The sequence below is a fragment of the Antechinus flavipes genome, chromosome 1 (assembly GCF_016432865.1).
Source record: "Antechinus flavipes isolate AdamAnt ecotype Samford, QLD, Australia chromosome 1, AdamAnt_v2, whole genome shotgun sequence".
NCBI lineage: Eukaryota > Metazoa > Chordata > Mammalia > Dasyuromorphia > Dasyuridae > Antechinus > Antechinus flavipes.
In genome coordinates, this window is record NC_067398.1 from 344,419,734 (window position 1) to 344,435,951 (window position 16,218).

At 32.7% G+C, this 16,218-nt stretch overlaps 1 long non-coding RNA gene across 1 annotated transcript; it reads left to right on the top strand.

Annotated features, from left to right (window-relative positions):
• The first annotated feature begins 306 nt into the window (after positions 1–306).
• LOC127543446 (uncharacterized) lies at positions 307–13,039 on the top strand. The gene is made up of 2 exons (XR_007949232.1): positions 307–619; positions 12,033–13,039. It is a non-coding gene; the product is annotated as an uncharacterized LOC127543446 (long non-coding RNA).
• The last annotated feature ends 3,179 nt before the right edge of the window (positions 13,040–16,218 follow it).

The window sequence follows — 16,218 nt, forward strand, 5'->3', positions numbered from 1 at the left end:
GTTTGTTTAATTTGAATTTATCAAATGCAAAGAGTGTAGTTATTAAGCTGCCCTCATGATCTGCATAGATTTATTAGGAAGATCTGGGAAAGTGATGCCCTTGAAATCAATTGAGGAAAAAGGCCATTTCTTCCTCCAGGAATCCTCCAATTGACTTAAAAGCAAATAGGGGAGGTTGGTGACTCCTCAAGGCATCCCAGCAGGTATCATGAATGACCAGATTCTAAGCCTCATTATGACATCACCAGGGAGCATGACTTAGGTCAAAAGCTTGGCAGGAGGCCCTGGTAACAGCAAAATCAACAGCAATCAGAGCTGGAAAGCCAATATGCTCACCGCCATAAAACTGAAAAGAGAGCTCATTGTGCCTTGGGCACAGCATCAGGTTTAATAGAAAAGTAGGCATGTTTATAGTCCCAGATTTACAACATGACTTATAAACACCTTATTACTTAGAGTCCAGTCTGCTGTCCTAGAAACTAAGAATGTGACTTTGTTAAGCAGAAGGATTTGTTGACATAAAGGTCTTGACTCAGTTGGCCTTTGTGGTTAACCAAAATGCATTTACTCCTGAGAAAGTCAACACCAGCAAACAAAATGCCTCTTATACTACAATACGGTAAGTTTTAGATTGGCCAAGCTTAATGCTATGACATAAATATGCTTAATGTTTATGGAATTTTTTTAGAAGCTTTTTGCCATGTCAGACTTGCTGTCCAGTGTCTATCCTACTGAATGGGAATGTGTTTTCAGAATTGCATGTGCTTAAAGACCTCATCAGAAATATTCATAAAGCCTGCCACGAATACCAGAGTTAACCACATGGTCAAAAAAAAATTGGGAGGGGGTTTCTGGGGATGAGCATGGTCTTCTTAGACATTAATATGGATAAATCATTTTTCTTCCATGTCACATTTAACACACTGAAATGGTTACCAACAATTAAAACAAGAGGGCTAATGGAAAATAATGTTGAATAAATATTGTAAAACCACATGAAAATATGTTTGAGGAAGGCTAAGGAGCCTGACCAAAGCCCACAAAATAGAGAAAATTCCCTGGGAAGAATGAAAATTCAAATGAACTTTCTGGCAATCACACATAGAACAGAAGCCTGTGGGCAGTCCTTGAAATAATAAGACAGGTGGAACTTTTAGAGGTCATTTAGCCCAACCCTCTACATCTAGTTGGGAGTGAAAAGAAACCAGTTCAGATGGATGGCCTTTTGTTTTTTGGGGGAAATATCTTTCAGGAAAAGAAGATTTACTCTTAAAGTAGGCAGGTCTTTTCAGAAGCCCTAGAATTCTATAGCAGAAGAGTTGATCCCTTGGTGGGGTTAGATTTCCAGAGGTCATTGAATTTCACTGTCTCAAATGAAAACAAAACAAAATTTAAAGCAGACTTTAGACTGATGTTTCTTTAAAGTTATAATTTAACTTAAATATCTTTATATTTTAGATGTACTATTTAATGTGATCATAAAAATATTACTATGTCAAAAATATTTTTCAAATATTTTGATATGTTTTACAATATACTGGACTTTTTTTGCAAGTTGTGTATTTTATTTTACCTATAAAAGTGAATAGCCTGGCACTCCTTTCCTGTAGTCTGGGTATGTTACATTTTAGCCTTCATTCCACCCCAGCTTCTCTGATGAATATCTAGTTTTTCTGTCATTAAAGGACCCACCAATAGTTTTTCCCATTTAACCATTTAATAACCAGATTAGCTTTTACAAAATAATGTTTACTTTAAAGATATAACAAAAATTTATAAGTATGTCATTCCCCAATTGATAAATGGTCAAAGGATATGAACAATTTTCAAATAAAGAAATTAAAGCTACCTATAGTCATATGAAAAAATAATGTAATTCACTATTGTTTAAAGAAATGCAAATTAAAACAAATCTGAGGTACCATCTCACATCTATCAGATTGGTTAAGATGACAGGAAAAGATAGTGATAAATGTTGGAGAAGATGTGGGAAAAACTGGGACACTAATGCCTTGTTGGTAGAGTTGTGAGAGCTTTGGAACAATGCCCAAAGGGCTATCAAACTGTGTATACCCTTTAGTCCTTCAGTGTCTCTACTGTGTCTATGTTCCCCCCCAAAAATCATAAAGGTGGGGAAAGGATCCACATGTGCAAAAATGTTGATAGCAACTCTTTATGTAGTGACAAAGAATTGGAAAATGAGAAAATGCCCATCAATTGGAGAATGGCTGAATAAGTTATGGTATATTAAAGTAATGGAATATTATTGTTTTATTTAAAAAATGATGAGTGGGCTAAGTTTTGAAAGGCCCAGAAAGATTTCCATGAACTGATGCTGAATGAAGTAAGCAGAATCCGTAAAACATTGTACACAGCAACAGCAGAATTATGCAATGATCATCTATGACAGACTTGGTTCTTCTCAGCAGTTCAGTGATCCAAAGCAATCCCAATAAACTTTGGATAGAAAACACTATCCACTTCCAGAGAGAGCACTATGGAGACTGAATATAGATCAACACATAGATTTTCACCTTTTTTCCCTTCTTTTTTCCTTATAGTTTTTCCCTTTTGTTCTGCTTTTTCTCTCCTGACATGATTCATATAGAAATATGTAGAAATAAACAAACAAAAACACCAATATATATGTGTAACCAAAAATAATTTTTTGTTTTACATGTAACTGGGCTAAGTATTTTTTTAAAGATATATAGCAAGAAAGTGGCAAAGAAAAGCCAAAATATTGCCTGAGTTTTCCCATTTCCCTTGTAAACGATGTTAAATTAAATCTCTCAAAGGATCCTGGAGCAACAGAACCTGCAAAAAGGATAAGAGTGAAACAAATTTTCAGCTTAAGATAACTTAGAAGGACTTTAGAAAAAGTCAATTTTACTTGTGTCAAAGGGAAGGAGAGCCCAATGCAGACATTGTCAGGACAAGCCAATGGAAGGCTCTTAGCCACAGCACAGAACAGAAACCAAAATCCCTCAATCCTAGCTGAGTAGGCTAGTGACTTAGCAGGCCAGCTGTGAGGTCACCAGCCTCAGAACCTTGGCACAACAGGTGTGACTAAGCTGGACCACTCTAGCAATAATGGCCAAGTTGCAAGCACCAGAGACCCCAGCACAGAAAGCTAAGTCTCCTACCCTCATTCTTGGGACAGTGCCCCCTGTGCCTTAGAAGCAGAGCTCGACTTTAAAAGACAGGAATTAGGTTTAAAAATTAGTAGAAAAACTGAACAGAATCCTAACCATAGAAAGCTTCCATGGCAACAGGAAAAACCAAAACACAAACACAGAAGAGGACAACTTTATCAAAATATCTACATGTGAAACCTCAAAAGGGAATATGAATTGCTGTCAAGGCCAAAAAAGTCTTAGAAGAACTCAAAAAGGGTTTTAAAAATCAAATTAAAAAGATAGGAGAAAAATTAGGAAAAGAAATGAGAGCTATGCAAAAGGGAGGCAAGCTGGAAAAGGAAAAACAAAAATTGACTGAAGAAAACAACAACTTAAAATTTTGAATTGGCCAAATGGAAATGGAATGTCCTTCTGGGTATATACCCTATCCTATATCCTATAATTCCTACAAAATTAAAAATGGATCACATTAAGAATCAGTCAAACAAAATCAGAAGAATAAGGAAATGGAAAAAATGGAAAAACTGACCCAGAAAATAAATCATGGAGAGATCATTTGAGAATTATTAGGCTATCTGAAAGCTAGGATAAAAAGAGACTCTGGACAGCATCTTTCAAAAAATTGTCAAGGTAACCTTTCCTGAAATCATAGAGCTAGAGGGAAAATTGTCATTGAAAGAATCCATTGATTATTTCCTAACCACACAATAAACAATAAAGAAGTTAAGGAGGTGAATGGAATTTTAGAAAAGTTATATATAATAGACCTCTGGAAAAAATTGAATTGGGAAAGAAAAGAATATACCTTTTTTCTCATTGGTACATGACATCTGTACAAGAATTGATCATGCATTAGGGCATAAAAATTTCAAAATCAAATGCATAAGGGCAGAAATATTTAAAGCATTTTTTTCAGATCATTATGCAATAAAAATGTAATAAAGGGACATGGAAAGATAGACTAAAAATTATCTAAAATAAAGGGCCATGAAAAGATAGACTAAAAATTATCTGGAAAGAAAACAATCTAATCCTAAAGAATAAGTGGGTCAAAGAACAAATCTTAGAAACAATAAGTTTATCAAAGAGAATGACAAAAATAAGACAACATACCAAAACATATGGGACACAGACAAAGCCGTTCTTAAGGAAAATTTTATATATCTAAATTCTTACATGAATAAAATAGAAAAAGAGATCAGTGAATTGAGTATACAACTAAAAAATCTAGAAAAAGAGATACTAGAAAGAGAAATACTAAATTAGAAATTCTGGAGATAAAAGGAGAGTAATAAAATTAAAAGTAAAAAATATATTGAACTAATAAATAAAACTAAGAGCCAATCATATTTAAAAATAAATTGTTTAATTTTATTTTTAAAAAGAAAAAAAGAAAACAAATTGAAAAGGGGGAATTCGCCACTAACAGAGGAAATTAAAGCACTAATCAGGAGGTATTTTGCCCAACTATATGACAACAAATCTGACAATCTAAGTGAAACTGATGAATATTTAAACAAATATAAATTCCCCGGATTAACAAAGGAGGAAATAAAAGATATAAATAATCCCATTTTAGAAAAAAGAAATGAACAAGCCATTAATTAACTATCTAAGAAAATACTCATCAGGGCCATATGGATTTACAAGTAGATCCTATCAAATATTTCAAAAACAATTCCAATTCTATACAAGCTATTTGGAAAAACAGGTAAAGACATGGTTATACCAAATACCATTTATTACACAGATATGGTGCTGATACCTAAACCAGGAAGAGTCAAAACAGAGAAAGTTATAGACACAATTTTCCTAATGAATATTGAAACAATTTTTTTCATGCCCTCAAGGAACTTTCTTTATATGGAACTCATGTAGATAAAATTATAAATAGAATACAATGAACTTTCATCTTAAGTACTGTTAGATTTAAAAGTCAATAAATAAGGTAAAAATTGAATATAGTTAAAATTAACTTTGAAAATCCCTTAAATTGCCTACACAGTATTTTTTTTATTATAACTTTTTATTGACAGAATCCAGGTTTGGGTAATTTTTTTTACAACATTATTCCTTACACTCATTTCTGTTCTGACTTTTCCCCTCCCTCTCTTCACTCCCTACCCCAGATGGCAAGCAGTCCTATACATGAAACAAAAATTTTTAATTAAATATCAGCAAAGAAATTGCAACAATTAATCATAAGATAATACAGGTGGGTATAATTGGAATTTTCCTAAAAATAATAAGCAGTTTCTATCTAAAATCATCAGCAAGCATTATGTATAATGGGAATAACCTAAAAGCATTTTCAGTGAGATCAGGGATGAAACAAGGATGCCCATTATCACAGTTATTGTATTAGAAATACTAGCTTTAGCAACAAGAGAAAAAAAGGAAATTAAATGAATTAGAATAGGCAATGAAGAAACACAACTATCATTACTTGCAGATGATATGATACTAAGAGAGTCCTAGAGAATCTACTTAAAAACTACTTGAAAAAAATTAGCAGCTTAGCAAAATTGTAGGATATAATATATATAATATATCAGCATTTCTATATATTACCAACATATCACAATAATAAAAGATGGAAAAAGAAATTCTATTTAAAATACCTGAGAGTCTGCTTGCCAAGACAACCCAGAAACTATATGAATACAATTATAAAACACTTCACACAAATAAAGTCAGCTCTAAACAATTGGAAAAACAATTGCTCAATGGTAGGCTGAGTTAATATCATAAAAATAACAATTCTACCTAAATTAACTTAATTATTCAGTGCCATACCAGTCAAACTACCAAAAAATATTGTATAGAACTAGAAAAAAATGACAAAATTCATCTAGAAGGACAAAATGTCAAGAATATCAAGGGAATTAATAGACAAAATGCAAAGGAAGGTGGCCTGACCTACCAGATTAAAACTATACTACAAATTCACAGTCATCAGTACTACTTGGTACTGACTAAAAAACAGAATTAGTGGATCAATGGAATAGGTCAAGTACACAAGACATAACAATAAATAACTACAGTCATCTACTCTTTGATAATCCCAAAGACTTCAGATTCTGGGATAAGAACTCAGTATTTTACAAAAACTGCTGGAAAAACTGCAAAATAATGACAGAAACCAGGTATAAACAACATCTTATACCTTATACTGAGATAAGGTCAAAATGGATACATAATTTAGATATAAACAGTGATAGCATAAGCAAATTAGAACAAGAAATCACTTACCTGTCAGATCTATGGAGAAGAGAAGAAATCTATGACCAAATAGGAGATAGAGAAGACAATGAAATTCAAAACAGATAATTTTAATTACATTAAGTTGAAAAGGTTTTTACAAAAACAAAACAAATACAACAAAGATGAGAAGGAAAGCAGAAAGCTAGGAAACAATTTTTACAACCAGTGTTTCTAATCCAGGTTTTGTTTCTCAAATATAGAGAACTGAGGCAAATGAATACAAGTAACAAATGATCAAGTGATAAATATTGCTAAATGGTTAAAGGGTATGAATAGGAAGTTTTCCGGTGAAGAAATTAAAGTTACCTAGTCACATGAAAAAAATTCTCTGAATCACTATTTATTAGAGGAAAAGCAAATTAAAATAACTCAGAGGTTATCACCTCACACCTATCATATTGGCTAATATGACAGAAAAAGAAAGTGATAAATGTTGGAGAGAATGTAGGAAAATTGGAACACTGATGCATTGTTAGCGGAGTTATGAATTGATATAGCCATTCTAGACAGCAATTTGGAATTATGCCCAAAGGATTATAAAACTCTGCATACCTTTTGATCTTGCTATGCTGCTACTAGGTCTATAATCCAAAGAAAGACATAAAATTTAGGAAAATATCCACATACACAAAATTATTTATAGCAGTTCTTTTTGTAGTAGCAAAAATTGGGAAATTGTGGAAACATCCATCAGTTTGGAAGTGGGTGACCCAAGTTATAGTATATTAATGTAATGGAATACACACCAATCCCTGAGCTAGCAAAAAAAAAAAAAAAATTGGAATTCTGGCTCCAAAGTTTCTACAGTTTTAGTTCTGGTGTCCATGTCCTCTCCTGCTTATACCTAGAACTGAAAAGAACAAATGAAACATTTTAAAACTCCAAGTTCAATTCTCAGGGCCACAGAGTATAAAATGGGACAAGATAGCCCTTTCTTCATACCTAATTCAGTACGTAATGCCTAAGGTTTGGGTGAATAGGATCTTTACTATCATCACCCCCCCCCAAAAAAAAAAAAGAGAAAAGAAAGCTAGCAGATTGCTAGTTTTTAAGAAATAATTTGTTTAGACTATGCAGCCAATGGAAAGAGTCTATTCACTATCTACAAAATGGAAGATGTCTTCTCTATGAAGCAGGTCTGGGTTACCTTCTCTTTGTGTTCCTCCAACTTAAGTAATTTGGATATAAGCAGCAAATTTTAAAATATCATTCTAGGGGAAATTTCAACGGATTGGAAAAAAAGGGGATAATGATAAAATAGCTTAAAAATGCCTGATACAAAATAAAAATGTTTCTATTTCTGTCTACTTTAAAATTAGAACTCCAGTACTAAAACAAAAATTGCCTTTTATTTCAGTCAAGTTTCTTAGAATAATGAAACTGTCTTCTATCTGGGGTCATTTAACAGGTCTGGCAATGTCAGTGTAATTAATCTTGACAGAATAGATGTAGGCAATGGATTAAACTGATTTTCATGGTCTTACAAATTACCAGAATCTGAAAATATCCATATGAATGTTTTTGTTAACTATGGCAAACAGTGGTTCTGTGACTTAAATTTCTGGTCAAATTTAATTCTGCTGGAGTTATATGGAGACAGCCAATGTTACCTACATCAGAGAATTCCTAATCAGTTACAGAAAATAGGTCTTTTTACAAGATTTAGAATCTTTGTTAGAAGAGGAAAAAAGGCCCTTATAGTAATCATAAAACCTGTGACTTGCTCAGGGAAGGCATTGTGAAATGCAACTGAGTTTCAAGCTGTCTGCACAGTGAGCACCTTATCTTTTTAAATTCAACAACAAACATTTGTTTATGTGCACTAACTATATTATATAAATGCCTATCAGACAGAGATCAGGCATGATCTTTCTTCCCAGGGAGTTTTCATCGTTTACGTATCCCTCCTATTCAAATCCCCTCTCCAAAAAATGTATGCCCCTTAAATCAGTTATTTCATCTATGTTAAAGCATTTCCTATATTAGCTCTTTAGTCAGACATAGGGAACCCAAGGACCTGAGAATAGAAAAGGGAAGATGACTTCATTTCTTTGGTCTCGGAGGAAAAGGAGTATGCTGAGTTAATTCCAGAGACCAAGCAAAGTTCATATTTGCTATCCTATTCCACAAAGCAAATAATTACTTAGCTTCTAACAGTTTTGATTCCAGATCAGGGACATAACCATCAGATTTTGCACCTGGGGCCACTGTTGCCTAGCTAAACAGTACAAAACAAAATCTTGCCTTCAAAACAATTCTGTAATTCATGATGTGAAGACATGACAATAAGTCAAGACATGTTCAATTTAAGAGAAAGAGTCTCAGAATTAGATGGGACCTTAAAGTCAATCAAATCTCCAACTTGTGGAATTTGAGATCCCTGGGTCCTTTTAACTCTATCTGAGAGACTTCTTCCCACTTAGCAAGTGGGAGGGAAGGCACCATTAGGATTATTGCTTGCCTTTATTGGGGGAAATGTCACTTCTTGAGGAAGGCCAGGAAAAAAGTAGTCTCTCATAAAAAGAGAAAGATGGAAGAGAATTCCTGGGGAATTTACAGGTAGGAGTAGATGAGTTGAAGACTTTTTATACAATAAAGGGAGAAAACAAACCTCACTGAGGCCCAAAGCATAAACCTCCTTTTCCCAGTTCCCTGGCTGATGCAAAGCTTCCTTCATCACACAGCACCACCCTCCCCAGCTCCCAACCCCTTTTCTACTGTGCTAAAGGACTACATGTATATTAAAACTATTTCCTCTAAACTTTTGTCCCATGAATTGAAATTCTGCTAAGTCTGAGAGACAGCTAGCTGAATTTTGGGCAGGCCTAAATGATTTGAAAATGTAGCTGGGGGAAAGAAAACACACTGATCCAAATAGTAACCTCTCTATTAAAAATCAATAACATCATTTTCTATAAATAAACAGGTCTAGTTAAAATAAAATAGAAAAACCCAACCCTTATTTAGTGACTCACTGAATTGAACTATGATTGCTTTTGCCTTAAAAACATTTTTTTCATATTTTCAGCTGGCAAAAGCACATAGAAAAACATTACGATTTTAAAATTCTCATTTCTCCTTTTTACCAACATTTGAGCACATTTGGACTTTACCAGCTTTCTAGATACCTCTTGGGTTGGCCTTTTTGGCACTGTGTACCTTATGTTATCCTGAATGAAAAAAAAAAAAAAACACCTAATTCATCATCAAAGGGTTCCATGTATATAAGCTGTATTTTCCAGAATAGTGTTTCCTTAGTTCTCCCTTTCTTATCTGAGCATCAGAGCCTAAAACTTGAAGTTTGGACAGAAAGTAGACAGCTTCTTGGATGAGAGGCAGAGAAAAGGGCAGTTAGGATTCTTTGTTTACATGTAGCCTTTAAAAAAAACAAAAAACAAGTTTTACTATATAACTCTCTTATTCAATAACTTTCAGTGGCTCTCTATTCCAGGTTAAAATATAAACTCCTTAGATTTACTATTTACAGCCTTCTGCTATCTGGTTTGAACCCAACTTTTCAACCCTTATTCCATCTTATTCCACCTTATACACTCTCTGTTACACACAGTCTTCCTAATTATTCCCCAAATTCCACTTCCTGTTTTCCATGTTGTCTTGAGTCACTTCTATGCCTACATTGTATATATTCTTCAACTTAGAATCTTTACTTGCCTGGGTCCCTTCACATGCCACCTATTATATGAAGCTTTCACTAATTTCTTCTCTTCTTGTGTTCTCTTCAGAGTTCAGAAGAAAGAACAATATATTTTGAATTAGAGGGCTTGGGTTTGAATCTCTGCTTTTCTATTTTGTCACCTTGAACAAATCACTTCATACCTTTGGACTTCAGCTTTCTTATCTGCAAAATGGGAGAATGAAATTGTTTAGATGACTCTAATATCCCTTCCAGCTCCAAATCTATAATCTTTTTTCAAATTACCTTGGATTTATTTATTTGGTATATGTTGTATTCTGTCAACCTCCCAGTAGAATATAAGCTTCTTGAGGGAAGAGACCTTTCCTTTTTGAAAGGATAATATACAACAGATTAGTGAAATACAAAGTTATTATTCTCGTCATCAATAAGTATATATTAGAAATCTATGCTGATAACTGTGTAGTAGGCACCCAGAAGAGAAATTTGAAAAAGCTGCAAGTTCTACTTGCCTCAGACTATAACAGAATCAGCTGTTGAGATGATATGATGCACAGAATGGCAGAAGTTTGGCAAAGGCCTCAGTCAAACTCCAACTTGTTGAACACCTTAGCTTAAACAGGCCAAGGTATCTCATTTCATCCAGGGCCATCTCCAGTCATCTTGCCACTGAACCCAGATGGCTCTGGAGAGGAAAGTGAGGCAGGTGACCCTGCACAGGCCCTCCTCATCTTCAATCCAATTCACTTGAATGTCATGGCTTCACCTCCTTGATATCATGGTCTTATTAGGGGAAGGTGGAAGCAGAGGAAGATAGGGTATGCACAGAGGTAAGGTGGTTGTGTCAAAGGATGTATACAGTTTATCAACACTTCCCTTATAATTGGAAATTGATTTCTAAAGTGGTTGAATCATTTTATAACTCCACCAAGAGTGTATAAGTGTTCCTTTATTTCCATAGCTCCTCCAATATTAACTATTCTGTCTTGGACCATTTTTGCCAATTTGATAAATATGAGGCGATATCACAAATATGTTTTTGTTTTTAGATGCCTTATTAGTAATTGAAACTTTTCATATGACTATTGATAGTATGAAATTCTTCTGTTGAAAACTTTGTTCATGTCATCTCACTATATCCTTCTCTTTCCTAATCCTCTCCCCCACCAAAAACACCCAAACAAACAAACAAACAAAAAAAGTCTCTTGTAGCAATAAGCATAGTCAAGCAAAACAAATTCACATATTGGCCATTAATAAAAATATATTAATCATTCTGAACTTTAACTATTACCTGTCTTGTCAGATATTGGACAACATGCTTCAACCTTGGTTTTCTGAAGTCATAATTGATTATTTCATTCATCCAAATTCTTGATTTTTTAAAATTGTTTTTAATTTGGAATGTTATATTAATTGTGTTATTTTTCTGTGGGTTCTGCTCACATTATTCTGCAATCATTCATTCAAGTTTTCCTAAGTTTCTCTGAAATGATTCCTTAATTTTTCATGTGATTATTTTTCATTACATCCTTACAAAAACAATTTATTAAGGCATTCACTTATTTCCAACTAGTGGTACAACAAAATAGTGCTATGAATATTGCACATATGACTCTTTTCCCTATTTCTTTGATCTCTTTGGAATGTGTACCCAGCAGTGTCATTACTGAGCCAGACTTTACAAAGTTTAGTGATTTGGGTAATATTTTTCCCAAATTATTTTTCAGAATGGATAGGCCAATTCAAATTCCACCAAGAATAAATTAATGTACTCGAGCTGGGTGAGTATACTAGCAATGGGGCAGGAATGCTGCTGGCTGCAGGCACTTATAGAAGGGAGGACTTCTTACTTTTGGATTCCAGGCTACAGGGCAGAACTGAAAGAGGACTTGAGGTTAGAGGCACCATCCCCCAAACACAGGACTAAAGGTGAGTATACTAACATACTCTTTTTTTTTTTTAATCTTCAGGCAAAGGAGAAAGAACCCAACCACAAAACAATTACTATGGGAATTGGAAAAAACAGAACTTATCTTCAGAGGAGGAAAATGAAATTTAAAAAAGTCTCTCCTACACCAAAGATTAATGTTAAATGGTCTCTTGCCCCAAAAGAACTCAAAAAAAGACTTTAAAAATCAAATGAGAAAGAGTGAAGAAAAACAATTTTTAAAAGTAAGAACTATACCAAAAAGGCTTGATTAAGTCAACCAACTAGATAAGAAGATATTGTGCCTAAGGAAAAAAAATAAGCTTTGAAAATTAGAATCGGGCAAAGGGGAGCCAACAAAGTTATAAAATTATGATAAAAGAAAATTTTAAAAGTGAAAACATGTAAGACATCTCATAAACAAGCAATAGATCTGGAAAACAGATAAAGTGAGAAAATATAAGAATAATTGGACTACTTGAAAGCTATCATCAAAAAGAAAGACTTGAGTAAAATAATATAAGAAAATAATTAAAGAAAATTGTCCTGAAGTATTTGAACAAGAGGGGAAAGTAAATTAGAAAAAAATCCACCTATTTTCCACCAGGAAAAGCTATTGGAATAACATTGCTAAATTCCCAAACTCCCAGATCAAAGAGAAAATTTTTCAAATACCATTACCAAAAATAATAATAAAACTTAAAAATTCATATACAGTGGAGCCGCAATTAGACTCATACTATGAACAATTACAATAAAAGACCACAGGTCTTGGAATACTATATATTGAAGATCAAAAGAAGTAGAGTTGTGGCAGAAAATTTCATATCTACAAAAATTAAACATAACTCTGAATATGAAAAAAAAGAATATTCAGGGAATTGCCACACTTTCAGGATTTTGTTGCAAAAACCTCCTTGAACTTAATAGCAAATTTAACATATAAGATCCAAGAGAAATATCAAGTAAATATCAAAGACTAATTTCAAAGGGACTCAATAAGGATAAATTGTTTGTTTTACACGTGGAAATATAAACCATATGTCTTAAGATTGTTATTAATAATTGGGTAGTTCAAAAAAGAGATTGGGATAGAACTTAATTTGATGTAATTCTAAAAAGCAAAACCATGTACAAAAAGGTAAAAACAATATAATTGTGTAATACAAATGAGTGCAAGAGGAATAATAGACAGGAATTGAATGGGGTGGGGGGTTGGTAGTTCTAAAATCTTACTCACATTGGGAATAGGTTAGAGAAGGGACAATACATACATATACATATACATATGTGTGTATATGTATATATATGTATGTGTGTATAAAACTAACATGTATAAAGAAATAAGAGGTGGGGGCAATAGGATAAGGCAAGGTATTAGGAGGGTGTGTATATTAATGGGAATGGGATAAAGAAGGAGGAAAAGAGTTGGGGAAGAGGATAAAGGAGGGATCCTTAGAAGAGAGGGAAAGTTAAGTAATTACTTAACCTAACAAGACAAGCCAGTTTGTAGAAGTAAAGTAAAAATCTAGCAAACACAGTAATGATAATCAGAAGTAGAATTATTACCAAAAAAAAAAAAAAAAGGCAGGGATAGTAATCATTAATTTCAGACAAAGTTAAAGATAAAATAGATTTAATCAAAAGAGAAAAATAGGGAAACTATATTATATGTCAGCCATGCCAATATTGTTTTAGACTATTCAAAACAACTAAATAGTATGAGATTGGAATATTTTTTAGCATAGAAAATGAGATGAATTTAGAAAAATATGGAAAGACTAGTACTTAAGGAAAATAATGTCATCCATCATCAGAGAAAGAGGACAAACAAGCATAGTATAACCATACATATATATAAATATACAGGTATATATGTGTATAAATATAGGTATCTATGTATATGTATGTGTCTATGCATACATATATATCTTTCTGTATATATGTATGTATATGTATGTATGTGTGTATATGTATATGCTTATATAAATATGTCCATGCTTTAATGTAGCCTATTTGGGGAAGTTGGGGGATAGAGGAGAGGAAAATGGGGGAGAAAGAATAAATTTAAAAGCAAACAGCAGAGAACAAAAGAAAGGCTAAAAAGAAGCAAAGAAAAGATAGACAGTTCTGAACAAAACATATTCTATTATTATATATGCTTTCTTGAAATGGAAATTTATTGTTACATATTTTGAATCCTCTTGTATTCTGCTATGTGAACAAGACAATGGTTTTTCTTTTATTGTTTTTTTTTACTTTTTTATATTTTGTATTTAAGTTTTAAATGAATAAATACTCTAATTTTCATATATTTTCCTACATTTTTTCTAGAGGTTATAAGTTTGTTTATTTTTTCAGACTTGATTTCCTAGTCTTCTTATTTTGTATTTTGTGGATAAATGTATTCTTTTAAACACTCTCTTCTCTGGTTTGCTCTTAACTATGTCTCATGCATTTTGATATGTTGTCTCATTGTTATGCACTTTAAAATAAGTATTTATTACTACGCTCCAAATTTTGTGATAAGTCCTGGGAATACAAAGAATATCAGAAAGACAATCCCTGCTTTCAAGGATCAAAATTCTAATGGGGATCACAATATAAAAAGAAGCTGGAAAGCGTAGGAGAGTGGAAGGAGGTGAATTGAAGATAGCAAGACATGGTACAGAAAATCTACTTGACTGACAGGAAAAAGAAGGGGGAGAAATATAGAAAAAGTTAAAAGTTGGAGAGATGGACAAATAAATAAGATCCTAAGGAAAGGGATAACAAACAAAGAGGAAGTTGGGAGAAGGGAAGAAAGCCATTGAAATATAGATTTTAAAGATTAAATAAAATAATTGAAGCTATGTAACACTGTATTTACATCAGAAAAGAGGAAAATCATTACTTGAAAACCAATTTTAGAGGCAGAGAAAAATATAAACTGAACTCATAACTTTATATGCAAATAGTTAAACTAATAAAACAAACAGAAAAAGAATGATAGATGGATAAAAAAAAAAAAAAACCTAACTATATTGCTTACCAGAAACACATTTCAAAAACAAAAATGTTCACATAATAAAACTAAGGGGATGGGGAAAAAATTTATTATGTATCAAATGAATCCAAAAAAATTAGGGGTTGCCTTCATTCTATCGGATAAATCAAAGGCAAAAATTTAAAAAATTACAAATGAACAAATGAGGAAATTAAAGATAAATGATCAAAGGATATGAACAAAATCTCAAAAGAACAACAAAATATTTACAACTACATTTTAAATATGCTTCATATCACTAATAAGAGAAATGCAAATCAATACAATCCTGGGATTTCATCTCACACTTTTTTACAACTGGCAAAAATGACACACACAAAAATACTAGCAGTCAGTATACAGGAGTTGTAGAAAGGTGGGAATTAATGCATTGTTGGTAGAACCGTGAAATAAAACAATCATTTTGGAAAACAATTTGCAATCTGAAATTAAAGATAATGATCAAAGGATATGAACAAAATCTCAAAAGAACTACAAAATATTTACAACTACATATCACTAATAAGAGAAATGCAAATCAATACAATCCTGAGATTTCATCTCACACTTTTTTACAATTGGCAAAAATGACACACACAAAAATACTAGCAGTCAGTATACAGGAATTGTAGAAAGGTGGGAATTAATGCATTGTTGGTAGAACCGTGAGATAAAACAACCATTTTGGAAAACAATTTGTAATTATCCTCATAAAATAACTAAAATACCCATACAAAACAAAGGATCTATTACTGAAGTTATATTCCAAGGAAGCCATTAGTAAGAAAAATATTCCCATACACTCAAAAATATTTATAGCAGCACTTTTTTTAATAGCTAAGAATTGAAAACAAATCATCAATCAGGGAATGATTAAACAAATTGTGGTACAAGAATGTAATGGAATACTATTGTACTATATTAAATGATGCATGTGATGAATACAGAAAAGCATGGGAAAAATCTAAATGAACTAAGATCAATGAAGTAAGCACACACACACACACACACACACACACACACACACACACACAAAGTGATGACAACAACATAAATAATAATACCATACTAAAAATTCAAAAGTAAATATTACAAAATTACAAAAATCAAATTAATTTGGGAGGCATCTCACATCATTTATGAACATTTGTGAACACTTACATGATGTGAGATGCCCCCCAAGCCCATGTCTTGGGGAAAGATC